A 27,710-nucleotide genomic window follows, 5' to 3' on the forward strand; every position below is an offset into this window, starting at 1 on the left:
TAGTGTTTTCCCCTCAAAACTATTTGTCAATTAGTTTTTTACAATTTGATCAAAACGTATATATATTTCTGGATCAGATTAGCGCTTCATTTTTGGATATTGATAATTCTCAGCATTTCTTATTCAAATTAAGTCATTATATATTCACACAGACAATGGTTGTTTGTAAATATTAGTACTAATTGTATATTGACAAATGGATGATGGAGTAATTTTGTTTAAACCAGTTTCAACACTCCTGCCTTGCAGTCTCAGATCATACTCACATTGTCCAACCCTCTCAATCGATGACAAGCCAGTGGAAATCACGATGTTGTTAGTTTTTATGTCCCCCACTATAGTAGTGGGGGACATATTGTTTTTTCCCTGTCTGTCTGTTGGTCTGTTGGTCTGTTTGCGCCAACTTTAACATTTTGCAATAACTTTTGCTATATTGAAGATAGCAACTTCATATTTAGCATGCATGTGTATCTCATGAAGCTTCACATTTTGAGTGGTGAAAGGTCAAGGACAAGGTCATCCTTCAAGGTCAAAGGTCAAATATATGTGGCCAAAATTGCTCATTTTATGAATACTTTTGCAATATTGAAGATAGCAACTTGATATTTGGCATGCATGTGTATCTCATGGAGCTGCACATTTTGAGTGGTGAAAGGTCAAGGTCAAGGTCATCCTTCACAAGGTCAAGGTCATCCTACAAGGTCAAACATCATATAGGGGGACATTGTGTTTCACAAACACATCTTGTTGAGACACGGAATCGCAGCGGTGTTTGAGCCGAATATTTCAGAATATGTCACCAGCGCTATTAAATGTGATAGTATACTCTTCAAAATGTCTTTTCCCGACGGTTTGGGTCTCGTAACGAATTGTAAAATATTGGGCGCGCACACTGTTTATGAAAGTTTCCTAACCCAACCGCGTTTAACAGAGAACCTTTTTCCGAACTTATTTCGGCGGAAGTAACTTTTTACATTGACGCCGACCCCAAACGGTGTTTATATGAACTAACTGGAAATATTACGGCCGCACTAAAGGTTACAATACACTTATGATAATTAAACGCGGTATGGCGGAAAACGGAACAAATAAAACGACAAAGAATCAATATCAATTCGTTTTCCATTTTCATAATCGTTTTCTGTACGATTGAATTTTAATTTCAATTCGTTTCCTGTCAAATACAAATCGTAAAAACGATAAGACAAACCTTATCTGTTGCCCTGCGTGTCTGTCTCATCACTGTCAACATTTTTTTCTTTTTCTTGGAGACCTGCGTTTTACAACCTGTGTCAATTGGAATTTAGAGGGAACTGCCTCCGATTTCAGGTGTTTCTAAGAAGATTCTGGGTTCACAAAGTCATCACATTGGAAATGATTTGAACATTCTCTTGTGTTTTGAGATATCTCAAAACCTGACTTCGTGGCAGAAGAGTCGGATCTCCGGATCCTGTCTTTCCAGATCTGAAATGATAGCATAAAAAATTCTAAACCCTAAGAATATAATTTGATTAATGTTAATAACCCTGTTTAAGCATTTATTGATTCTTAGTTTGAATACTAACTTTTCTTGTAATTTATAGCTTATATATAGCAATAACGACAGTATGCTACATATGTTTTTCTTATGCATAAGTTTTGTCTTGAGAGTATCTTTGCGATGGTTTTCAGTAATACCATTTACAATTGTGGACGTTTTGTCACGTAGTTCTGGAAATTGTCTACATGCACCACAGAACATTTCTCCATCCTCAAACTACCCATGGATATGTCTTGGTTCGCTCTTCTTGAGCAGTTGTTTTTTCTTCGCCTTTTCATACCTGCAAAGATAATTTTGAAACTTTTAACTCCAGCAAGATTTCAACAAAATTTACAAAAACATTTTCATTTTTGTTTTATAGGGTGTGGTGGGGTCCCATTGATCTGCCTACTGGAGTTCTTTACAATGTAATATTGCAGTACCTGTCTCTGATAGCTCTATATCCGCATAGTATAATCCATGGAAACAGTCGGGAAATGCCCATCTATTGTCCCCATTTCTATTAATAAACACTCCAGGAGTATCCTCTGCGGATTTTTTATTGTTTTTTGCGATAGCCCTCGCTAGAAAGGCAGTTTTTATTGCATTTCCATCCTGTTACCATTAAAAAAAATTGGTGATAGCCCTCCCTAGCCTAGGCAATTTTCATTGCACACCCCCTACCCACCCACCCCCAAGACCACAATAGATTGGACAAGACCAAATAGAATTGATAGAAAGGGAGAACACCATATTTATAACTACATATGATCTTTCTATTCTGGTTATTAGATAGATAGTTCAAATAAAAGACTTACACTTTCTGAGACATCTTACTCTTTTTAAGTGACCTTGAGGCTTTCTCAACTTCTCGAGTCTGCTCCTCCCTGACCAAACATGCACAGAATATCGCGCTGAGACATTTTAGAATCAGACAGAAAGCACAGAATTGCTCAGTGCCAATTGTTTGAGGATTTAAAAAAGTGCTAATGTCATTTTATTAGCTCGGCTGCTTTTGAAGAAAACCCGAGGTATTGTCATCGCCAGCTCGTCGTCCGCCTTTTTGCGTCAGCTGTTCGGCGTCACCTTGACATTTTGCTCTAAAATCAAAGCGCTTCCACCTACAACTTTGAAACTTCTTATGTAGATGCACCTTTAGGAGTTCTACACGCCACACCCATTTTTGGGTCACTAGGTCAAAGGTCAAGGTCACTGTGACCTCTAAAGCACCAGTAGCTGAGCGTTTGCTTGAAAATTTTCAGGTGATTGAACATGAACTTAAGTACAGTCTATCATACAGTGAATATTCTTATATTTCTTAAAATATTCAGCAATTGTTTTCTAACTTTCCACCTTGAAGCAAACATTGATTTTTTTTTAACATGGAAAACTGTTTATAAAGCACTGAATCCAAGTTATCATTATTGAAGATACTTGTCTTGTGTTTGTATTGAACCTGTATGCAAATGCTTTATGCTGAGAAAAAGCTCCGCAAAGGCAATACAGTGATGGACGAACAATGACAAAACAATATCCCGCCTCCTTCATAGGGTTATTGTTATAAGTCATTTCTCACAATGAGTATGTTGAGTTCAAAATATTCTCAATTGCGTTTCTTTGTAATGAATTTCGCCCCCCATGTTTTTGCACATTTCCCATTCCTTCTACAGGAAGAACACGAGGGCCGAACTGTTGAGAATTTAGCAAACATGTCCATTATGTGGGGATCATAGTCATCTAGTAGGTTTTCTTCAGCTCCACAGTATACACAAACTGGCAGCAGGTACAATTTACCGCAAAGTATGCAATTTAAACAATTGCTTCACATGACAGACACAGCCTAACAACAGCATTTGGAACGCCTTCCAATGGGTCTCCGTAGAAGTAGGTGTATATTAATTTGGTCTAAATCCAATCATATGTATAGAGAAACAAGTTATTTATAACCGACCAATGACGTAAGACTATGCAACTTTCAATTAACACAGTGCAATATGGCTACAATAAGAATTGGAACAGTGATTGTGTTTTCATATCTGGAATATCATTACTTGCAAGTTTTAATTAAACATTTTCTAATGCAATTAGTAAAATAATGTATATATTTTTATATTGAATAACTCTTCCATGAAGATTCTGCGCTGTTATATGAATTTGCAGCCGCTAAAGCTTCTGATAGGATTTGATGTCATGTCCATTTAATGAAGAAAATGCATAAAAAATATTACGTCATGTTTCCTGATGTTGTTTTAAATTGAACATGCTTCAATGGTATCTGCTGATAGTTGCATGTTCAAAAGTGAAAAAACACATTGAAATAAGTCACAGAACGTAGCAGATGTGTTGATATTTATAAGGGTTAGCTGCAGCAACTATTCGCCGCAATTTGTTAAAACGATTACGACAGCGAAACATGTGCTGCTCATGCAAAAAGCCATTTTTTCCGGTTGTCTCGATCAAATTTTTTAGCATCTGCAGTTGTCGATTAGAAAGGTTACGAAACACTATATTTTACATTCTTATTCAGCGTCAAATTTGTTTCTGCGAGTTTGAGGTTTTTTTTTCACAAATTAAAATACCCACATGCGCGTTGGTTACAGAAGGACACAAAAATGAGTGCAAGCGGTATTTTTTTTCCATTTTGAAAAAATAGGTGCGGCAAATCCGACGACCAACATTTATATAATAATCAATTTGGAGTGACCTTTCAACATAAATAAATAAATGTTCCCTGAAAATTTTCAATTTATATTGCATGTGTTGAAATGTAAGAACCTTAATTAATATTCAAAACCTATCAAAAGCTAACAAAGATAAAGATTATTCAATGATTTTCTTTTGAATGTTGAATGAGCATTTATTTAAATAAAACATTGTACAATTGAGTCGTGTTCTGAGAAAACTGGGCTTAATGCATGTGGGAAAAGTGTCGTCCCAGATTAGCCTGTGCAATCCGTACAGGCTAATCAAGGACAACACTTTCCGCTTTTATGTTTTTATGCCCCCATTCCGAAGAAAAGGGGGTATATAGTTTTCGCACTGTCGGTCGGTCGGTCGGTCACACTTCGTGTCCGCTCTCTAATTCAAATAGTTTTCATCAGATCTTTACCAAACTTGGTCAGAAGTTGTATCCAGACATTATCTAGGTCAAGTTCGAATATGGGTCATGCCGGGTCAAAAACTAGGTCACGGGATCACTTAGTGCATTTCAAGGATTTAGCATGGTGTCGGCTCTCTAATTGAAGTATTTTCATCTGATCTTTACCAAACTTGGTCAGAAGTTGTATCAAGACAATATCTAGGTCAAGTTCGAATATGGGTCATGCCGGGTCAAAAACTAGGTCACTGGGTCACTTAGTGCATTTCAAGGATTTAGCATGGTGTCCGCTCTCTAATTGAAGTAGTTTTCATCTGATCTTTACTAATCTTGGTAAGAAGTTGTATTAAGACAATATCTAGGTCAGGTTTGAATATGGGTCATGCCGGGTCTAAAACCAGGTCACGGGGTCACTTAGTGCATTTCAAGGATTAAGCATGTTGTCCGCTCTAGTTTATGTGACTTTCTGATTTATTTTGATATTCTAAGACATTTTTATGCCCTCAAAGGAGGGCAAATAGTGATCAGACTGTCCGTCCGTCTGTCCGTCACACTTTGGGTTTAGATTTCGAAAAATGCTCATAACTTCTATGTCGCTTCAGATAGCAATTTCATATTTGGCATGCATGTGTATATGGACAAGGCCTTTCCATACGCACACAAATTTTTACCCCTGTGACCTTGACCTTGAACTTAGGGTCCGCGTTTAGGTTCGAAATCTGCGTTTAGGATTTGAAAAAAGCTAATAACTTCTACCAAGTGTTTACACAGTTATCAGGTTTTTTTTTCCACTTTTTGGGAAGATAGCCCATGGCTTTGGAATTGGGAATTTTATCGGCATTTCCATGATATTGGGAAAATAAATTCATTCAAATTAAAAGAAAAAAAATCATATAATACTTTGTTAGATGTAATTGAATTAAAATTGAGATAAAATACACATAAGACTTCTTTTTTTTTTTTTTGCAATTGGGAATTTTTTGCCACATTTTGGGAAAAAAGTATACTTTTTGGGATTGGGAACATAGCCAAAATCAGGCAAAAAAAACCCCTGGTTATACTTTTATGTAGTGACAAAGTTACAGTTGGGGGCATCCGTGTCCTGTGGACACATTTCTTGTTTTTAGTTTCAAGGGAGTCCCTCCTTACCGAAAATCAAGTTTAGGCGGAAAGTTCATCTCTGGTTAGCCTGTGCTGACTGCACAGGCTAATCTGAGATGACACTACGCACATGCATTTAGCCCAGTTTTCTGAGAACATTGTACAATTGATGCACTGTAATAAATTTCTTAAAAATGTCCACCAAGCACTCATTTACATGTATGTGTCTAGTGGTATTAAGCAGGGGCATCCTAGTACCATGGTCACGTGCAACAAGACACATTCGTTTGAAGTTACACTCAAAGTGCTCAAATTATTCTGTTTAATTATTCTTGAGTGTGCATATTTTGTTTCAATTAAAATATACATAATAAATTTTGTCAATCCAAGTCGATTCATGCATGGATGAATGCTGGTTTGTCTATGGGTGCATTGCTTGTTTGGATAAATGTGTGTGCATGGAATAATAGAGGTTGGTCCATGTGTACAATGCAGATTTGAATACATTTATATTATGTTTGTTTGTTTATTAGTTTATTATAATCTCATCAGCATAATTGCATACAATCACAGATAGACCAATACATTAAAATATGAAACACAATCATTGCTGCCACTCAATTTTGAGTTACAAGAGACTATTTAATCCTTACATCACAGACATATATGAACTGATCGTAGTCTGCTATAGTATCACATTTATGGCCAGCCATCTGCTTCACTTCTCTTTTCAGTCCTTTGTAGACAACTCTTCAATGTTTCCTTGTTGCCATGCACGCGCTAATCCACCTTGTTTCACTACAAGTTTAAACAAGTCCTCAGTACGGGCACAATATGAGGCAATCTCCTCAGTTGGCTTTTGTTCTACAGAATAAAATTTCTGCATCAGGCTTTCTGCAGTTTCCATGCATCCAAATTCCTGTTCCAGTTTCCGTACAGCTGCGCATATAAGTGTCAATCCAACTTCTGCTCTCCGATGGTGATCACTCGCCTTCCCTCGCAACACTTTTCTTATGCCATACAATATTTGATCTTCACTGAAGATTCTGACGGCAATCAAGGAGTCTATGTCAAATTAAAAACCTTTCAAGGTTATGTCTCCATTATTTGCAGGGATCATCCTACAGGGCCCAAATCAAGTCTCATTCACTTTTCAATCTTTTTACATAATTTTTGGTTCTTCTTCTCAACTGCGTCCAAAAGTCGCCTTACAATGCTTGATATCGCTTTCTGATTACATCAAAGCGAAAACAAAATCGCCGACATTTTCTTAAATTTTCTCCTTTGATAATCTGCCGCACGTGTGCGCAATGCCGTCACTAATACTGCCATTGTTTACTGTGTGCAATTATCGGTTATCTGATCTACTGATAGCGAGAGGATTTGCCACACATCACTGACCGCTGATGCAAGTCGCCTTGGTTTATTCCAGTTGAGGCATTGTGTTCACGCTGGTCTTACCGACAATAGTGTATTGACGTAACCATCGTATAGAATGCCAGGCTTCCGACCTCGTTTACAGTTTTTCAATCGGCTCTTGTTATTTGTCAAGGCTGCCGGGAACCATTGTTCACATGATGGTCATTTATTGTTATGCTTGACGATTTGTACAACTTAAAACAGTCCAAATCTCACTGCTAAATTTCGGTCATAATATATTTGAGAACTGAGCTTAACAAATATCACAAACAGAGAAACAGACTTACAATTTAAAAGTTTCATCAAAAATGCAGTAACAAGCACGTGGGAACATATCATTAAAAGTCAGTGACGCCATTCAAACATAAGAATTACCGGCACGCGACACTCAGTTGGGAGAATTACAATTAAGGGTATTTCAGAATGTTAGGGTGTGTTACATCAATTTATGTATAATCGAATAAAACACAACAAATCTTGAAATAATTAAGCTATTGCCGGCATAGAACATTTACATGTATTGTTGAAGAATCTCACACGCAATGGTCGGGAGGTTTTTAAGAGTACACGTTACTCTCTGTCGTTAGTCTAATTTGCAAATTGAGACTGCTGCATAATGCGGAATTAATTGGGATAAATTGCCAATTTAAATTCAGTTAAAAATGTGCATATGCAATAAAAATCGAAGAGAAATAACCAACTGCTAAACAGTGACTTATTGTGCGCAAAGGGGATAAAATATAGCATTAAGAATATATGGTATTTGCATTGTTATTGTTATGCGTTTATTTTATTGCCATGAGACATTGGCCGGTCTTTTATTTATTGATTTCTGATTGGTACTGACATGAGCAGTAACTGATGAAACCTCTTCGGTATTGTCCGAAAACCGTACAATCTATATATGTTGTTGCTAATGTCCGTAATCTTGCTATTTTAAACTTTCTATTAGCAAAGTAAAGCACTGCAATCTTGTATTTTAAAGCAATATGTCAACCAAATAATATATTGATTGCTTATTTGCTAGGTTACAGGTTACTGGTTTTAATTTTCTGCCGTCAAACGATATGCATGTGCAAAAGATGCATATCGACATGTTTTCGGACAGTCGTTTTCGGATACGAATGGTTTGTCGATTTTAATTATTTTTTACATTCTTTATAACATTTTTATAGAATGAAGAATAAACATGCAGTGTTATGGATGGTCTGGTTGACAATATTGAGCAATGTACTAACCAGAAATTGCACCTAGAAAGACTAATAAAAGAACAATATGCTAGGGCTCTGCCCTATATTCCCTTTATCCTACATCCTCAGGCTCTTGGCTTGAGTAGTAATTACATATGAATAAAATGTGTATTTTGGCCAAATAAAACACATGTTTTACAGTTCTTAAGAGAGCAATATTTCTTTAACATCAAGGCAGTTTAAAATAAAATGTTTAGTTAGTGTTTCAGCATATTTTATTTCAGATATATGTATGGTTATTAATTGTGAAACATTAATATTAAAGTACCTTTACGCGTTTGAGTAAAGGTCCGCTCACTTCTCACTAATACAATTCAAAGGAGAAGTCACTTCTCCCTTAAATTTTGGGCAAGGATGATCCCTGTATTTGGTTCTCCAAAGAAAACCGATAGTTTTTGGTAGACTTGTGAGTGGTGTGGTTTTGTTATAGTATCCTCGATTATAATGCTTCTCCTGTTCTCCTTCATACTCAAAGAATCCATGCGGTGAATGATGTCCTTTAAATCTTCACTAGAATCAATGTCTGGTCTCCTGCGTAATGACTTAAATGCACGAAGCATCTTTTCATCTTCCTGAGAGATGTACATGGGCCTTCGATTTCTGTCATCCTCACCTCCACTAGCCATGTTTAGTGAAAAATCTTCCAATATATTTACAAGGTTTTGCTATAAATAATACACTAGTAGGCCTGCGTAAAATTCCTGAAATTACATATCATTTTTCACAATTTTATGCGGAATATCAGTCAACATATTTTTCTTAACTATTTCACACCAATCACGATACATCTCATCTATATTACCAATAGATTCATGATAACTTTCTAATTTAACAATTATTCTATTTATATCATCTAAAACTGCCTGATCACTCAAAAAAATTCCTGGAACATTCTTAAAGTCAAATTTAACATATCCATTTTCATTGATTTCATATGTCCGAACATCTATATCATTCGAACGCGTAATAATGTTCCAAGAAATTATTGAGTGGTCAGGAATAATAGCAGGTGCAATATTTGCAATGTTAACAACTGAAGTTATCATATACTGAATTTATCATATCAGTAGTCAAATGTACAGTAAAAACAGTAAATTCACATAAACTTTCATGAGATATTACACAGTAATCTACAGATTCAACATTCACTTATATAGAGGTAAAATTCTGATCACAGGTGCTTCGACTATTTAACATGGTAAAATCTATGATTTTGCGGTTGGGTGCGTCATCCACAAACATTTCGGGTCATTTTATGGCTATTTTAGCATTTTTTGTGTGCATTTTATGAATTTTAGCTTTTTTTACTACCGTAATAAAAGATGAATTAAAAAAGCTCTATTACTTTTGTAAAATTTTATCTCATATTTCTGGACATTAACTATTTATCCTAGTCACCATTACTGTTACCAGAAAATCAGATTCACAGCCACTTAGTTCAGCATCTAATAGTAATACTACAAACTGTCACAACAACAAAAACTTTGCATTAACACAAAAAACGCAAGCAATCAGGAACAAAAACTCAACATGTGATGAAAAGATTGTCAAAATATTTGACTTCTTTTTTACCGACTCCAAGTCGCGCCTTTTCATTGTTGTTGTTGTTGTAATGCATTAAGGGAGATAATCAAGTGACGTCTTTGCTTAATAGCAAAAAGAAGCAAAATTACCGAAAAGACACGCACATTTTAAAAAGTCATTTGCCCATTTTCCGAATCTGAGCGATTTTCAACTGGCCAAAATCTGATTTCAAACGGCAGATTTGCTCGGCGGCCAGCTCTTATTGAGAACCCTGCCACAATGGCTATTAAAGTCACCACATATATAAATTAAACCATCCTTTTGGTACTGATATACACATGTTAACAAATGATCATAAAATGAGCCCATGTCGAAATGATGAAGAATTTTCAGGTGAAAGATAACATAACATACACATGGCAAAAGAATGTAATTCAAATATTTATGTCTAAATTTCAGCCATAATATACCTTCATGACTCTCGTACAAAAATCCTGGGTAGTAAATATAACCAGTACAAATCAATAATAATGGAAAAAGAAATCAAGTATTTTCCTGGGTAGAACCAGCACTTACAATGTATACCAATACACATTAATTTAAACAAAAAGATGTATGCATAAAAAACTTAAACAAATAATCAAGTATTTTCCTGGGTAGAACCAGTACTGACATTGTATACTACCGTAGGTTTCCACGTATAGCGCGCTCCTGTGTATAGCGCGCAGGCTGTTTTTTTAATGCAAAAATGGAGAAAAAATATTTAAAGACAATAAAACCAACAAATCGGACCGAAAATGGCCGCCATTTTTCTATTGCACAATCCAATAATCCGGGACATTGGAAAGCTTAATTAAGCATTCAAAATAGGAAGCGTCATTATGATTAGGAGCATGGGTTGCATAGCACTATACTTTTTTTACAATTTTGTAATTTTCTAGCAAAAGATTAACAGTCCACGTGCATTTCATGAAAACTTGAGAAAATAAGAATTAGTGTTCATCGTGTGATTTTTCCTCGGGGAAAGCATGGGCATTACCGGTTAATTTGAATGTGGCATGGGAGACAGGGATACAATTGTTGAGGTACACCACTGTTCAATGTTCAATATTTATACACCCAAAATGCAATTGCATATCTTCACGTTCTCATGCATATCTTCACGATCTCAAGTGTCAATTAGTTTCTCAAATATCAATAAGCGTCTTAACAAGTCGTGGCACATATTACTCAATAACATCTGCCAATTACGAAGTGCAAAATGACCCCCTTTCACACCTAACGTTACCCGCAAAAAAGACCTCGTTCGCACCTACCCTTGCCTGCTCTCCGGAATGTCGACAACAATCCCCATCGGAATTCATCAATAAAGAAGTGTAAAAACACAAACAAAGAAATGTCCGCAAGTTTATTCAAACAAATTTATTTTTGACCAAAACTTCTTCTACCGCATTCATATCTACCAGTAGCGACTTCTTGTTGTTTCGACAATGGCCCCTCAGTCTGTACGATTATAGGGTGGTAGTTTTCTGGAAAAAAACATGGCGGCCATTTTGATTATTAACGATTACCGGTATACAACATATTTTTTACCAATTTAGCAGTCAGGATAGCGTTGTATCAATGTATAGCGCGCACCAGCTTTTTAATTTGAATTTTGGAGGTAAAACACTGCGCGCTATACGTGGAAACCTACGGTAATACATATTAATTGATATATAAATAATCAAGAATATAAATTGGAAAATTAACAAATAATAAATTAATTTCCTGGGTAGAAACAGTACGTACATGGCATACTAATACATGTTAATTATAATAAAAATAATCAAACATATAAATAGAACAATTAAATAATAAAAAAGTAATTTCCTGGGTAGAACCAGTACTTACAGTTTAGCTGACACCACCAGTCAGCCAACACAGGTGACACTTACTCACGGAGCAGCACGTCCGCAAGCGATGCGAGCCTTCGCCAAGTTTCGCACCTTCTCACGCAACACAAATTGCTAATTCCTCCGCATTAGTGATACGAATACTTGAAGCCCGGTGTGGCCTCGGTGGGGGAAACATCTGCAAATGTTCCACCGAGTGAACTTCGTTCTCCTCTGAAGACACATTAACCTCAAAAAGTACGTGTACAGACTCGTCCAAGGACGAGTCTGTGTCGCTGTCCAGAGACGAGTCTGTGTCAGAGTCTGTGTTTGTGTCACAGTCTGTGTTTGTGTTAGAGTCTGTGTTTGTGTCATAGTCTCAGAGTCAGTGTTATCAACACTTTCTGAAGATGACAACACGAGGGCCCCACTGGACGATGAAGTTGAGACTTGTAGGGCTAAGCCCTCGTCCTGGACAAGTAATGGAATCAGCCGATTCACTTACTATAAGGGACTAATAAGGACCAGGAATACCCTTCAATATCTAAAACTTCATTATTTAACAAGTGAGTTTCTGCTATAGCTTAAATATCAAATTGCTTATTTACAAAACAAGAAAAACGTGTATTAAAATTATCAGAGTCTGGATTCACATTCCAACCACGGACAATCCAAAACCCGGCCTTCATCTTCCTCTGTGCTCGGTTATTTCCTCGTTCCTCACCATATAGTTGCCAGCCAGAATTTTCCTGAAATGAAGAGCCACTAGGCCTATTAAGGCCATTCCCACCCCGCCTGTCACTGAACTGATTATTAATCTGCCTGTAATTGTAGGAATCGCCTTCATTCCTAGATGTATAGTCCCCCCACCTGTCTTAACTGAGTTTACAAAAAATAAAGGCATTAAAAAACATTTCACAGTTGTTTAGTCTAATCTTAGAACATTTGTTACGGAAAAAAATGATTGGGCAAACAAAGTCTGTGTGGCCTGTAGAGTATAGAATGCACTTGTTTGTTTTCAATATCGACATAAGGCGCCATCTACTTGTCCAAAGTTCTTTTTTTTAGTACGTCTTATTTCTTTTTGGCTATTTGCACAAGATACAACACTTTCTTCTTTATAACTTTCCAGTGGCGTTTCCATATGGTCCCGCCACTGGCCTTGCTCTTCGCACTTGCAGATAATATTTCCACCATCCGAGGACATGGCCTTTTGGATTTTAAGATTATATACTCCTAGAAATATTTGTGTATTTCTTTTATCTCATCTGCAGACCACGGTACACTATTACCTGTAACAAGATAAATCAACAAATGAATGACAAATATTTTAACCGGAGTTGCAGTATGCGATGCAATTTACCAAGTTATCGAAAATAAAAAGTTATTCCTCGACCAGTGTTCAATGTTAATTGTCCTGATTACACAGTGATCATAAAAATAGTCCTAGCATATTTGTGAGTGAAGAGTTTGATAATGGTTTTATTATCCCCCGCCAGAGGCGGAGGGATATTGTTTTGGCGTTGTCCGTCCGTCCGGCTGTCCGTCCGTCCGGCACTTTTGTGTCCGGAGCCATATCTTGGAAGTTCTTTGACGGATTTCATTGAAACTTGGTATGAGTATATATATGCATAAGAGGATGATGCACGCCAAATGGCATTGTACACCATCTGTTAAAAACAGACTTATGGCCCTTTGTATCTTGAAAAAATGCTTTTTACTATAGGCACTTCAGTGTCCGGAGCCATATCTTGGAAGTGCTTTGGCGGATTTCATTTAAACTTGGTATGAGTATATATATGCATAAGAGGATGATGCACACCAAATGGCATTAATACTACACCATCTGTTAAAAACAGACTTATGGCCATTTGTATCTTGAAAAAATGCTTTTTACTATAGGCATTTTTGTGTCCGGAGCCATATCTTGGAAGCGCTTTGGCGGATTTCTTTGAAACTTGGTATGAATATAACCTTCCTTTGTCTTAGTTTTGTGTTATTGTCCTCCGTCTGTCCATCTATCATTATGTTCATCCGTCCAATTTGCACCCATCCTCAAACAAAGCATATGTTGTGGGGGATACCTTTGGCCTTTCAGGCCCTCTTGTTGTTTAACTTACTAAAGATATTATATTTGAAACAAGAGTATCTGGTATTTAAGTCTAGTTTATATAATTCAACTACTTGTTTGAAGCAATGTGTGATAGCATTATTAAGATTAATTGAACAAATTCTTTATAATGCCAAAAGTGTTATCATACAAGTTTTACAAAACCACAAACATGCAAAATTCTTACCTGTAATTTTTCTGGTTTTCATGCTTTGGATGGCATTTTCCGAAACTATAAATAAATTGCATTTGTTGTCGTTGATAATACTTATATACTTGTTGACTGTTACATTATTGATGACTAATATTCTTAAAATCCATATGAACATAATGTAATTGAAAAGAAAATCTATTTTCGCAGGATGTGTAATACATAAGAAACGTGTTATATTAAACAGATTCACGAAAACTACTTTAAAGTCATATTGCGTATGGACAAACTAGGAATTGTTTAGAGATGGAAAGCGTTATATTGCACAGAACCATGTTAATTCAGACACATTGGTCATCAAATTAACAGGTGATGAATCTTCTAAGAAGGTGGAGTGCATTGTAACCGATTTTGTTTAGATTCAGACACATTAGTAGCAACCTTAACTATGGGCAGATGATGAATCATCCAGAAATGGGGAGCGCATTATATCGAACAAAGCAATATACATTTAGACGCCCTGGAAACCACATTAAGGATGGACAGATGATGAAAAATTAAATTGATTTGGAGTTATGCTCTAGAAAAAGTTTCGGAGGGATGGAGGGACAGATGGACGGGACCTATTACTATATCCCCTCCGATTTTTTTTTCGGCGGGGATAACAAATACAAAAGTTACAAGAGTAAAATAACTGTTTATGAACATTTGAACTATGTCAAAGCATTTAAGTCATTTAATGCAGATTTGTACACAGTGCATTACAGAATTCCTTATTGAGTGATCCTGTAACAAGGAAGGATGAACATTTGACAAGGCAGCACATATCTTGAGTATATGCGATGCTTGTTTAGACATAGTAATGGTCATAACCCCTTGAAGTATGCAGACATTCTTCAATCGTTCCATGGCATGTATCACATCTATGCGAAGATTGGCGATTGTTTTTGTTTCTTCAACCTGTCGGCGATTAAAGCGCTGAAATTTCATGGATGGAATGATTAAATGTAACCCCCTTGGGGTGGTCATGTCCGATATTAAAAATCCTTTGTCCCCCATAACTGCATCTCCAGCCTTACAGAGTTCCAGCAGTCCACTTTTAAGAGTGATTTGTTTATCGCTAATTCCACCACTCCACAAATCTGAAAGAAATCACACCAGTGGGACTAATTCCAATTAAGGCCTTCCATGTCATGTGCGATTTGTAGTGTGAGTAAAGTTATGTTTTGGCAGCCAATGATTTGTGGATTTTGCGTATAAAATTCTGTAAGTCTATCATTATCCCCCGCTATAGGCGGAGGGATATTGTTTTGGCGTTGTCCATCCGTCCTTCTGTCTGTCTTTCCGTCCGTCCGGAGCCATTTCTTGGAAGTGCTTTGGCGGATTTCATTGAAACTTGGTATGAGTATATATATGGATAAGAGGAAGATGCACACCAAATGGCATTGTACACCATCTGTTAATAACGGAGTTATGGCCCATTGTATCTTGAAAAAATGCTTTTTTGTGTGTTCGGAGCCATATCTTGAAAGTGCTCTGGCTGATTTCATTGAAACTTGGTATGAGTATATATATGGTTAAGAGGATGATGCACGTCAAATGGTATTGTAAACCATCTGCTAATTATGGAGTTATGGCCCTTTGTATCTTGAAAAAATGCTTTTTTGAGTGTCAAATATAACACTTTTGTGTCCAGAAGCATATTGGCGGGGGATATCAATTCAACGAATTTGCTTGTTACTCTACAGTTTGGGTACTTCTTAAATTTATTTGGCATTTTCTCTTTTGCAGACCTGCGAGATATCCATGGTGTCATTGATGCCAATTTCACACTTAGGTACATGATCATCCTGCTTATTATGCCCCACTTCGAAGAAGAGGGGGCATATTGTTTTGCACATGTCGGTCCGTCTTGTCAGTCCATCCACCAGATGGTTTCCGGATGATAACTCAAGAACGCTTAGGCCTAGGATCATGAAACTTCATAGGTACATTGATCATGACCCCTATTGATTTTCAGGTCACTAGGTCAAAGCTCAAGGTCACTGACTTGAAATAGTAAAATGGTTTCTAGATGATAACTCAAGAATACTTAGGCCTAGGATCATGAAACTTCATAGGTACATTGATCATGACTGGCAGATGACCCTATTGATTTTCAGGTCACTAGGTCAAAGGTCAAGGTCACAGTGACAAAAAACGTATTCACACAATGGCTGACACTACAACTGACAGCCCATATGGGGGCATGCATGTTTTACAAACAGCCCTTGTTAATATTACTGCATGTTGATTTTGAAATGTGGAATCTGTACGCCAATACCTCTTCAAGCAAACCAAGTCTCAAACACATAAGAATTAACACAAATTCATCAACAGTCGAAGTGTTCTAGGTCATCCCTTGTTATCTCCATTTCCTGATCAGTTTGTTTGTTCCTCTGCATTATCGAGTTCACTAAATATTGCATGGAAAACTTCCTTGTTTGGCAATCCGGTGTAAAACACACACATGTCATAACTGACAATGTCTTCAGCAACCTTTTCCGATTTGTTGCACTAAATACCGATTTCATTTTGAATACTACAGTTATTCATATTTCTGTCAGTCAGTGTAGATGTGTCACAAGTAAATTTCTGATACAATGATATGCTGCGATTGGTCTGTGTAGCCATGTCACACATGTTCCAATCCGTTTGTATCAGCTTTGGTAGAGTCTATGTCACAATACATGTTTCCTTCTCGGAACTAGTGATAAAGTGTAGTACAGGTCAATTTGTTATCTCCCTTTTCATATAACATACATTTACTTCTTTGTGTGAATTTCGTCCTCTTGCCAGTGTTCATTCACCCATGAAAGCTAGTGCAATTGTGGTCATGTTGAATCGTTATTTAGAATTGATCTGTTGCAAGATTTTCATTGGTCATTCAAATGTACCTGTTAGTTTCATTATGAGAATGACAATATGACTTCCCATATTAACAATTTTCAATAACAAATCACTTATATATTCATTTCCGGCCATGAAACAAACATACAAGAAAAAATGTGGAAAAGTCAAATTTGGGATTGATAACACCTCAGAAAGTACATAAACACACTGACAAACAAAACTTCACAACGCATAACACCCTTAACAAATACACACATTAAAGAATGAGCATTATCATTTGAAATTGTAAATAGCTTCAGGTAAAGAATATTTAAATTTGGCATGTGTCTTCAGATACAAACACTTTCATCTGTACCTGTTGGGGTCGAAGTGCAAATTAATCACATATCAAAAACCCCTGGGATCAATTTTCAACAACCGAAAGAAATCCAATCTGCCCAACTGAAAGGTGGCGATTTAATTGAAACATTTAACTCGGATACTCCACAATGAAATATCGCACAGGGAATCAAACGATCCCCCGATTTCCGCTCAAGACACCCAGTGAAAGGAAGTGCCATCACCATCATCATTGTCCGAGTCATCACCATCATCATTGTCCGAGTCAGCGTAGGGCACCAAGGACACAGCCTTGTGGACCTTTTTTCTTTGTCGGTACAAATAATTCTCAATCTGGCGTTTGTTGGGCTGGCATGCAGCGCTAAATACAGTTCTTTTCAGTAGCGCCTGGCCTGACGTGACCTCTTACAGAGGATTACGTAAACTTCCTGGAAAATTTCGGCAGTAAAAGTCTCAATGACATTAGCAGAACTAGCCGCGCCATGAACTTAACCACAGTGAAGATAAATTACTACTTTGAAGTACTGGTTTAAGACTGTGTATACCGGAAATTATGCAACGCAAAGTTTTAAATTTAGCTCACGAAGGTCACCAGGGTCGAGTGAGAGTTTAAATGAATTTCACCATTACCATTCACAAATCTAGAAACTAGACTGTTTGACAGATATAACTATAGGGGGAATGTCTAAATCACAAAGATATGTTGATATGTACCAATATTACACATAAAATCAACATTTGTAAAGTGTTAAACCAAAAAACCTTAATTCCAAAACGATATCATAATTTTAAATAAGCTAAAAATTCTCATGAACAACTGATGTGTAATTAGATAAAGCGTATAAGCTCTAATGGAAATGTACGACTACAATAACACGTTTCATGTCACGATTAAAACAAATAATTTCTGCAAAAACTTTATAATTGTCAAACTATTACAACACTAAAAATATTTATAATTTTACTACTATTTAAAGGAAATAAAAGAAGTCAATACCACAAATTAACTACAGCATGTGGATTCTAATTTGTAATTTAACCTTAAGGCAAATGAATGAAATCTAGCGGTCACGAAAACATATTACATAACTACAGTACAGCCAACGCGGCACAAACATAATCCGCGGCTACACCACGGCCAGATTATTAGTACACGGCGGCAGAATCGTGTGTTCACGTGGCCTATCGCCATGGCACTCGGCATCGATCCGCGCAACGACGCCGAGTCTGTATTAACCTCGCGTACTTTCGCGGAGTAAATCTGCCGCATACGTACGCGGCGGATCGAGTGAAAAGATATCCACCTACATGTACATTCATGTATGTGTAGCGTAGAATTAATTACGCGCAACTGTTAATGTTTTGTTTGATTATCATTATGAAATTTGTAATCCGAAACACACTTCCGGATTTTAATGCTAACGCGACCTTTGACAAATTATAGCGTCAAATAATCAGTGCTAAAATATCCTTTGTTTCACAAAAAGCGCGCTAATTATGCAGACATGGAGAACGTCGTTTGGAAAGTTTGGGTGTATTTTGTGTTGAATAAATACATGAACATCACGTCAGGCGTAATCGCGTGTTCAGTGGGGAAAAAAACGCCCCGATTAGACGTTATTTCATCATCTCTATAAATAGTAACAAATGCCAAAATGTATTAATTTTGATACTTAAGGAAATATCGAGAATATTTGTGTATCGTAAATATATACCAGCATTTGCTTTAAAACTGGAATACACGGGATTATCGGGTAATTAGTAGCGATATTAACTGTATAATATGAACAAAATAAAACGTGTTTATATACGCATATTCAAACAATAGTTATAATAAGCTGATAATTAACAAAACAACAAATACGTCGTAACCGTCTTGATTATTGATGTGGCTTCAAACTGCTAATTTTGTCAGCTTAAATATAATAGCAAAATCAACATGCAATTAATTTATAAATCCACCATATGCTGGAGCCTTGACCACTTGTATGCGCGAAAACATAATTACGTGACCTTGTTTATGTGTGAAATACATACACTACGGACGGGAAAAAAACTTAATTGGCCAGACACATTAACGTTGCTTTCATGTATATGCTATTACAATCCGCGCACAATGAATTTATTATGATTTTAATTATTATTATAATTGTTCTTTCAAAATTTGTTAACTACATGTTACTAATAATTTTAAAAATATTTTTATGTCCCCCACTATAGTAGTGGGGGACATATTGTTTTTGCCCTGTCTGTTGGTTGGTCTGTTGGTCTGTTGGTTGGTTGGTTGGTTTGCGCCAACTTTAACATTTGCGATAACTTTTGCAATATTGAAGATAGCAACTTGATATTTGGCATGCATATGTATCTCACGGAGCTGCACATTTTGAGTGGTGAAAGGTCAAGGTCATCCTTCAAGGTCAGAGGTCAAATATATGTGGCCCAAATCGCTTATTTTATGAATACTTTTGCAATATTGAAGATAGCAACTTGATATTTGGCATGCATGTGTATCTCATGGAGCTGCACATTTTTAGTGGTGAAAGGTCAAGGTCAAGGTCATCCTTCAAGGTCAAATATATGGGTCAAAATTGCTCATGTAATGTCACTTCTGCAATATTGAAGCTAGCAATTTTATATTTGGCATGCATGTGTATCTCATGGAGCTGCACATTTTGAGTGGTGAAAGGTCAAGGTCAAGGTCATCCTTCAAGGTCAGAGGTCAAATATATGTGGCCCAAATCGCTTATTTTATGAATACTTTTGCAATATTGAAGATAGCAACTTGATATTTGGCATGCATGTGTATCTCATGGAGCTGCACATTTTGAGTGGTGAAAGGTCAAGGTCAAGGTCATCCTTCAAGGTCAAATATATGGGTCAAAATTGCTCATGTGATGTCACTTCTGCAATATTGAAGCTAGCAATTTTATATTTGAAATGCATGTGTATCTCATGGAGCTGCACATTTTGAGTGGTGAAGGGTCAAGGTCAAGGTCATCCTTCAAGGTCAAACATCATATAGGGGGACATTGTGTTTCACAAACACATCTTGTTTATTTTATGATGCGCATCGACTTGGCATCATGTCGCGGATGGCGGCATGCCTCGGCGGACAGATGCGAAGTTTCGCGGCGAAATGCGACTTGCTGCCGCATACTGACGCGGCTTCAACGACTGACGCGGCATCTACTCGTTTCACCTTGCCGCCGCGGATCGCGAAATACGTTTGTTCCGCTTTGGCTGTACTGTATTATTAACCGTGAACTGAATTTTTTTACAAAATTGAACTTCGCTACAAACGTTTCTTAAATACTTACAGAAAATTATCATGTTTAAAATTAATACAATATTTTCAAAGACTGCAATAACACCGAACTGAAATACAGGACAGGTTTGCGTACGCATTGTTTACATTTGTTACAAAAGGAACTATTTGTGTGCACAAACACACGTAATAAGTGGTGCGTCATAAATATAAAAATAAAAGAAGTTGATATAATAGACTTACTTGGTCAGTCAATCCCACATGTTTAAGGGAACAAATTTACTTTAACACATTCACAAACAAAACGCCCACAACGAACAGTTACAGAAAGTTCTAGTGACGAAATTCACTATTAAAAAGTACAAAAGTCACGTGGTGTAAACAAAACTTCACATAAACACTGAAAAACACGCGGATTTCTCTTACGAGAAAGTGCATAATTAATACACAATTTAGCTGTCCTTTCCAAAAGTACTGCGGGTCCTGCGAAATGGTCCTAGGAGCTGGACGGAAGTCAACGCGCCTCTTTGGGGTTGTCGTGCTCGTGAATCCAGCACCGCTCTGACAGCGTGGGCCTGTCCTCAACGAACGTGGTACCAACCTCGCTGCCCTCCGGAAACCTGGTCCAGCTGCCAACCTGGTCCTTCCTTCGCACGTCTGCCCCACCTTGGGCGCCACTTGTCACAGGAGGATAAAATTGTGCGGCCAGTCCTGGACTCGAACCCGGGTCACCTCGCTTACAGGGCGAGTGCTCTCCCGGCTAAGCTAACCAGACCGCCACACAACTTCTCCCCTAATGTGACCAAGTTCATACCGTGACATATGGTTCTAATCAACTTTCTGCACACCGATTTAACTCGGAAACTCCACAATGAAATATCGACCAGGGAATCATGGTGGTGAGTATCCCCGCCTGTCACGCAGGAGACCGGGGTTCGTTTCCCCGTCGGGGAGCCAAATGTAGTGGGGTAGGGGTTGGAAACAACTAACGCCCTTCAAAGGTTCGGATGTTTATGAGCCCAAAAGTATATCGGGAATTATATATATATATATATATAATATATATAATATAATACAGAAACCTACAAGTACAAACAAAATAACAGAATTACAACACGCCGCCACCTTACAAACACAAATACAATATTCCATATAAATAAGGTTCATTTGCAATGCAGACAAAATAAATAGATGCAAAAACAAATAATTTCAAACTCACCAGGTTGGTAGATAAAGTGCACACAGCAATAATGTTAAGACAAGACTAGTGCGCACAGTTATTTTTCCGCAATCTTTGCACAGAAGCATTTAAGACTGGTAGTGTGTCTTTCGACAGCCTTTGAGCAAAGGAAAGCATGGTCAGTAATTTTTACTGAATTTTACAAGGGTTTTAGAACTGACCAATGCAAATCTTGTTTATTTGATAATTCACATTTTTACTGGACAAAACAAGTATGACATCACAGTACATGGCTGGACGCACACCGGACAAGGGACTGAATCTCACAAGAGAAGCAAATTGACACATACAAGACAAGGGACATAAACCATAATACATGAGACATAGACACATACAGTTACACAGAGTGACCTATCCTACACACTCATGCATTTGAACCGACACATGCTCGTAGACAAAACTGGAGTTCAGGGAAGTGTTTTCATAGCAATCACTATCCTGCAGGCTCTCTTCGTTTTCTTGCAGGATTGCAGATGCTTCTGTTGCAACACTTTCTTCCTCAACCTTAAAATATAAATAAATACAAAAAAAATTCATGCTTTGAATTTCTAAAAGTATTCAATATTAATGTATCTTTATTTCTCCAATGTGTTGATGGTCAAATTATTCTTAGTTCATGTGTGATTTATACCAGAACTTAATGAAAACACACAATGCTTCAGGGCCCTCAATCTATCAAATCTGCCGCCGGATGCAGTCCCCCAAATGAAAAGTTTATTTTTTTTCCCCCAAAACTGATTTTTTTCCCCTTCAGAAAATGTAAAAAAAATCCAAAAAAAATCGCTGATTTGTAGTGAAAATTGACTCCAATATATCACGGTCCGTTATGGCTTTGTCCAATATAGTCCTAACAAAAAAAAAGTTTTGTTTCCGGTTACCCGACCGACCCTGTTTTTTAACCGCCAACTCAAAAGTTTTTTCTGTTATAAAATTCGCATCCGAATTTAATGTCCGAAATTTACACAATTGCGGAAAGTGTCTGAATCGTTCAGAACTGTTTTTTTTAACCAGGTTTTCCGAAGGAAAAAACTGGTTATTAGATTGGCGAATGCGGGCAGGCTGGCTGGCGGGCTGGCTGGCGGGCTGGCGGAACAAGCTTGTCCGGGCCATAACTATGTCGTTCATTGTCAGATTTTAAAATCATTTGGCACATTTATTCACCATCATTGGACGGTGTGTCGCGCGAAATAATTACGTCGATATCTCCAAGGTCAAGGTCACACTTTGAGTTCAAAGGTCAAAAATGGCCATAAATGAGCTTTTCCTGGCCATAACTATGTCATTCATTGTGAGATTTTAAAATCATTTGGCACATTTGTTCACCATCATGGGACGGTGTGTCGCACGAAAGAATCACGTCAATATCTCCAATGTCAAGGTCGCCACGACTAAAAATAGATTTAAAAAAAAAACAAACTTACAAAGGGGGTTAATTTTGTTTGTTCATTTCAAAAGTTCAGTTTGAGTTTTCTCCCTTTATCAGATTTTTTTTTTCACAATGAAAACCTAGTTTTGTGACAATTTTGTCTCTTGTTGTTAATGTTTTGTTTCATTGACATTTATTCTAATCAATATATGGTTTACTCAAAATGCAGTCTTTAGTTTTCAAAGAATATTTATTTGTACAGTAATTTACAGATACCGGTAAAGACAAAAGCTTTTTCTGTTACAAAATCCGTGTACGAATTTTATGTCCAAAATTTACGCAACTGCGGAAAGTGTCTGATTCGTTCAAAATTGTTATTTTTGTTAATGTTTTGTTTCATTTACATTTATTATAGTCAATAAATGCTTTATTCAAAATGCAGTCTTTAGTTTTCACAGAATATTTATTTGTACAATAATTTACAGATAAAGTCAATCTGGATCAAACATCTTATTAAGAACTATATCTGAAACTTGGATCTGAAAGTTAGTACTTTGTGGTCATGCATTTCACACTGCTGATACCTGAAAATAATGACATTCTCATTAAGTTAAATATTCAATTAATTGTTGTGGTAAGAAAAAAAAGCCTACCTACCGACCCACATTTAAATAAATAAGATTACTGTTATATAGATTGAGTAAAAGTCCACCTTTTTGTCCTATACCCTACCTACACTACCTAACAACCCAAACCATCAAACCAAAAAAACAGATCGGATTTGTCATCTTACTACCTACCTACTTACGATACCTACCAACCTACCATACATACCGCAAATACCGACCTACCGTACCTAGGTCCTACCCTACCTACAACATCTATATACTATACCTATCTGTTCGTAGTCACAGATGGGCCCTTAACCGTGCCTACCCTACCTACCATACCTACCCTATTACTTACCTATTCGGGGCAAGACCTTTACTTCTTTAGCCAATCTATATCTTCCCCATCTTCCCCTCTTCGGACCCCATAGTCGAAGAGGAGCTCCTCGCAGTGCTTTTACGTCGCGAATCGCCAGTAGTAAGATAATGGTAGTACCATTTAAGTCCACTGCCTTCGGCTTCACATTCCACATCTTGGCCGAATGGTTCATATGCCGCCCGTATGTCTTCATGAATTTCGCCCTGGAATGACAACTGCATTGATTAGCTGCATCTATACAAATCTTACCTTGCTTTAAAAATAGCATGTAATTGGTGGCCAAAGAGTCCGTGCTCCTCATCCGTTTCTCTTCCTCCTCCGACGAAATCGTTTGGCCATGATAATCACACACTACCTGTCCTTTCTTGATGAACGAGTTGGCGAAGACACCTTGCCCATTGTTGGCAGTGCTGCGGAGACAAACGTAAGGCCAGCTCTGTTCTTTGATGAGGGCCCTCAGCGTATCGCCTTCCAGATTCAGGGACGAGCTCTGGTAGGTTTATTTCATGGAACGAAACTTGGACTGCAGTAAGCTTTCCTTTATTTTGACAGCATACTTGTTCCTCACCAAGTCTTTGGCCGTCAATGTGGGTGCAATCAGGTCCAATCGTTCACCAAAAGACGAATGACCATTTGGTCCCCCAGAGCGTTGTCCTGCATGGTCCGGAGGGAGCGCTGTATGGTTGTCGCATCGTCTGTGCTCATCTTCCGTCCAGCAGCCTTCTCCATGTCTATCAATTGGGTAGGGGTGGGAAGGGTCACGTCGGCGATATCCCCGGCCAATTTCTCTTTCAGCTGGTCCATAATAGGCTTCACCTTTAGGTTCTTTGGTGTCTTCGGTGATCTTGGAAAGACGGTTTTCGGTGGCGTGGCCGTGGACGATGGTACCTCCTGTTCAGCGGCAGGCGTCACATCGACTGATGTTGTCGCCACCGCTCGAGGTACGCTATGGGCAACCGCTACGTCCATGGTTACTGACACGCGTTTGCCTTTGCCGTCCACCCCTTGATCCTCCTCGATCGCCTCCAAAACAGCAAGAGCGTCAATCAAAGCTTTCGCAAACCCGTGTTTGTAGTGGCTTCTTGCTACCTCCGCCGAATGGCACAGGTAGTCGGCGACCTACTTCCTGTGGGCTTCAGGCCTTCCTTCAACCCACGTCTCCCACGAGCACAGAGCCGTTGATGAGGTGATTTTTGGAACCTTGTACTGCTTCTGCAGTTTTTCGATCCCGTCGCTGACCTTACGGAAATGGCGCCCGTCGCTCTGCGTGGAGAAGTACGGGTGTGTCGGATTCTTCAGACGGAAGATGATGGTGCGCACGTACCTGAAATATAAATCAAAATTATCAGTCCAGTAGGGATTAAGGGCAATGTGGCAGTCCTGCGTGATGTTCGTCTTATGATTTGCAACATGTACTACAATGTGTGGTTCGCCACGGTCAGATAATGTCCGCTCGCCATTATATGCCGCCTGAAACTCACTGCCTTACATATTTTCGGCTGTGCCGACACGTATACCCTTGCCCAGACACAGATAGGCCGTGATATATCTGTTGATGAAGGCTATCCTTGTCTTTGTAAGAATCGGTCCGGAGTCGTCCTTTTTCTTTCTGAGTTCAACCATCGCTTTATCCAAGTCTGCTTTTGCAACTGCAAGGACTGGCTTCACTTCGGTTGGTGTAGGTGGCATCGGCTTAGAGTTCATCTGTCTTTTGTGTAGCTCAAACACACCTGAATCGAGACCAGAACGCATGTTAGAAATATGCACTTGGAGACAAGTAAGCCTGTTATACTCACGTTGATCATTATTTACCAACAGTAGGTCCATGTCAATGTTAACGTACTTCATGAATTGCATGAAGTTCTTCATGTAATTTAACACGGGTTTGAGATTGACATCCATATCTTCAAACCATGCAAGTACCGCTTCGTAACCGCTCAACGACAGGTAAGTGGTTTTAAAATCTTGCGTTGTGATGCCCTGTAACCCCATCATCTTCCACGTCATCCTCCTCATGTCGGCCAGGCTGTTGTTGATCGCTGCTTCTTACGTATGTGCTTTCCATTGGTGCGAGCGGAAGTTCTGGAATGATATACAAAATTGGGTCATATCTAAATGATAGGTATACAAGCGAGAACACGAGCATTTCATACCGCGTATGACACCGATGTCTACCTACCCTGAATATAGGCCGGTCGATAAACGGCTGGGGAACATCGTAGAACCCTTTTCCTTTAACCTTCTCCTTAGGTCTGCGGTCGGCAGTCACCCGTTTGCGGACAGGACGCGAGTGCCTCCAACGTTGGCGGAAGTCGAAGGCTGGCAGAGTTTGGCGACAGCTGTAGCGGCGTGTTCTCTGTCACCAGCAGGAGAAATACCGGAGTCCGACTCTGCCTCAGACTCACTTGAATAGTTGACACAGATTCAAGATATGAATAGAAGTACATCTAAATAGATAAATTATGTAGGAATTCAGTTACAACATGGACTCTCTGTAGTGCTATTTACATTATATTAACATAACATTACAAACATTTATATTTCATCACATATTACATCACCCGTCTCAACAGCAGGTGACACTTACTGAAAACAATTTGGCACATTTTGGGCGTTGGGTGTTATTTTTTGTTTCAATTGTATTGTCAGTGCACTATGTTACCGCTACGTTACGTTTGTATCGGAAAATAACCCAGAATGTACTAATAATATATGGTTTCATACCTTTTTGTCCTATAGACAGTAAGATATATAACATATATAGAAATATATGTTTATAACAATTAAACACAGTTTGTTTGTTTTTTTTATAAAAATTCCCCCATTTATTAAAAATTCCCCCTCCTAAGGGCTGCAGATCCCTTCCCCCAAAGTAGTGTGAGGGCGCTGACGCTTACAGTGCAGTGGAAAATAAAAATAAATAAATTGTGTTATCCTAGTTTTCAATCTAAACACTTGCAAAAGCATGTTTCAGTAATGATAGAACAAACTGCTCTGCAGAGGGTTGCCCGGTAAGGTCATCTGAAACAACTGACTTAAAATCTTGTACTGCCTCTGGAAACTCCACGAGGTCCAGCAGATACCCAGAGATTGTTCTTCCCAATGCTAAAGACAATAAATCAGGTGCCATGGTCTTATGCTTTTCTCTTAACCGAACAATTACCCCTGCAGCCTTTGGTCCCACCCCCGGCAATTCACTCAACTCTGCCTCCAATGCAGTAGAGATATGGACAACCAGTTTTATTTAGTTTAGGAAATTAATGAAACAAGTACAGGTGTGTTGTAACTGTCCTTTAAACTATACAGAATTTACTTGTGTATCTATTGTACTCTTATTTTCAAACCAGAAATTACCTAAATAGTCTAAAAAATGTTTTTTAACCAAATTATTAGGAATTATGTTGTCAACAAATATTCACTTAATTTATTGCAACAATAGCCCACCCTACTATACCTACCAACCAAACTGGTTAGAAGTATGAGAAGCAGCCAAGTTTCAGTAATACACCGATTTGAATTAAATTGCTAACAATTGTTCACTTCATTAATTGCAACAATAGCCCACCCTACTCTACG

At 38.0% G+C, this 27,710-nt stretch overlaps 1 long non-coding RNA gene across 2 annotated transcripts in view; it reads left to right on the forward strand.

The window, feature by feature from the left end:
• Positions 1-27,710, forward strand: part of LOC127842913 (uncharacterized) — a 78,992-nt gene that overhangs the window by 2,549 nt on the left and 48,733 nt on the right. Inside the window, exon 2 of one of the 2 annotated variants that reach the window (XR_008031968.1) lies at positions 19,674-20,114. This is a non-coding gene — a long non-coding RNA (uncharacterized LOC127842913). Of the gene's footprint in view, positions 1-19,598; positions 20,115-27,710 lie in introns of those variants that run through there. The other variant, XR_008031967.1, reaches the window with a different exon arrangement.

Source organism: Dreissena polymorpha, chromosome 8 (assembly GCF_020536995.1).
Source record: "Dreissena polymorpha isolate Duluth1 chromosome 8, UMN_Dpol_1.0, whole genome shotgun sequence".
Classification (NCBI taxonomy): domain Eukaryota; kingdom Metazoa; phylum Mollusca; class Bivalvia; order Myida; family Dreissenidae; genus Dreissena; species Dreissena polymorpha.